The sequence below is a fragment of the Cupressus sempervirens genome, chromosome 9 (assembly GCF_028749045.1).
Source record: "Cupressus sempervirens isolate cs-2001-9-10 chromosome 9, ASM2874904v1, whole genome shotgun sequence".
In the NCBI taxonomy this organism is placed as follows: Eukaryota; Viridiplantae; Streptophyta; class Pinopsida; order Cupressales; family Cupressaceae; genus Cupressus; species Cupressus sempervirens.
Window position 1 is genome coordinate 40304567 of NC_143126.1, and position 1911 is coordinate 40306477.

The 1911-nt window shown below is 28.3% G+C and overlaps 1 non-coding gene across 1 annotated transcript; it reads left to right on the plus strand.

Annotated features, from left to right (window-relative positions):
* Positions 1–1118: 1118 nt before the first annotated feature.
* Positions 1119–1189, plus strand: TRNAG-GCC (transfer RNA glycine (anticodon GCC)). The gene has a single exon. It is a non-coding gene; the product is annotated as a tRNA-Gly (tRNA).
* Positions 1190–1911: the final 722 nt, after the last annotated feature.

Below are 1911 nucleotides of genomic sequence, written 5' to 3' on the forward strand. Positions count from 1 at the left end.
TCTTAAATGTAAGTTTTCAAATACCTACAATTTACCAATTAACCCTTACTATTTACCCCATTCTTATATTTGAATAATTGCACAATTACCCTGATTCGGTTTTAAATCCATTGTTCCAAATGACATAAGGGTAATTATATATTTAAAATATTAAAATAATACTCAATGATTTTAAATAAAATAATCACAATTTTATTTAAACTCAGAGTTATTAATAATAATTAAATAAAATTTAAAACTTTATTGAACAACTTAAATTATTAATTAAACTTAATTAATTATATTTAATTAAATTAATTAACAATTATATAAAATAATCATCTTAATCTTTCATTAATTATTTATTAAAATAATAAAATTTAATAAAATTTATTAATAAATAATAATTTTAAATTTTAAAATGATTAATTATTAATAAACAATTTAAAAATTAAAAAATTAAAAAAATTAAAAAGCAAAATGTACAAAATCAACATTTTTATAAAGGCCTGTCGACCTTACCCTATGGCAACAGGTTACTCTACTGCCGTAGTCAGCAGTATAACTGATGCCGCAAGTAGTAGTGTACCTGTTACTGCAGCCTTTTAAAAGTCAACAGCAGGTATTAGGGAGGGGGGGGGTATGGGGTTTCCCCATCCCTTCCCATTATTATATATATTTTTAAATATATTTTTTGTAGTTTTATTTTATTAAAAAAATTATATAAATTTAAAAAAAAAACAAAACCCTCCTCTATAATGATTTTTTAAATTTTAATAATAGTTTTAACAATTCATTGATATGGCAAATACGACCAAGCAATCAAATTTTTAATTTAAAATATCCTTTTCAATTCAAAACCCTTCCCGATTTTAATTCTAATTTGTAAAATTATTGAACGAGGATTCTAAGATATTTCAATCTTTACATATACAGAAGGAATTAATTCACAAAGGAATTTAATTTATGAGAAATAAAAAAACCAGAAATAAAAAAACCAGGTAATGAAAGTGCTCAAGGGAGAGGTTATTTATTAATATGATTTATAATTGATCAATAAATCTATTGAAATAGAAAAATTGACCTCCATAGAATGGTAATACATGGGTATTAATATATACCCATATAACGAGTCAAATGCGGGTATGATTGAATGGTAGAATTTCTCCTTGCCAAGGAGAAGATGCGGGTTCGATTCCCGCTACCCGCCTATCTGTAGAATAGAAAGTTATCGTATTGGTTTAGTCGTATTTGTATCGTATTTATAACATACAGCCAAGATATATGAAATTTATTGTGTCTTTGCGGAGACGGGATTTGAACCCATGACTTCAAGGTTATGAGCCTTGCGAGCTACCAAACTGCTCTACTCATCGTTATCCCTTCATATTAACCTTTCTTATAATACCATTATAATGGGTACATCGAGCAATCCCTTGGGTATTCTATTCTCCCTCCCTTATATAGGGAGGGACTTTTCTATCGTAACAATAACTTTATTTCTATCATAACAATAACTTTAAATAATTCTTTTCTTTACCCTACCAACTCGATTTTGTTACCCCAGCCAACAAACATGCGTGAGCCATTTCACGGATTATATATCCGGATAATTCAAAGTCTCTATAAATGGCTCTCGGTCTTCCAGTCTTCAAACAACGTCGGCGAAGACGTGTAGGTGCACTATTACGCGGTAGAGGTTGTAATTTTCTATAAATTTCCAATTTTTCATCCAGTGATGAGACTTTGCTCATCTCTTTTTTCAAAGATTGGCGAAGCAAATTATATTTCCTTTCCAATCTTTGTTTCTTTTTCTCTCTTTGAATGAGACTTTTTCTTTCCATAATGATTCAGCTACTTTATATAAAGAATATAGATCAAATTTGAGATGGAGAAGTATTACGTGGATTACTCCTTCTTTTTATACACAGA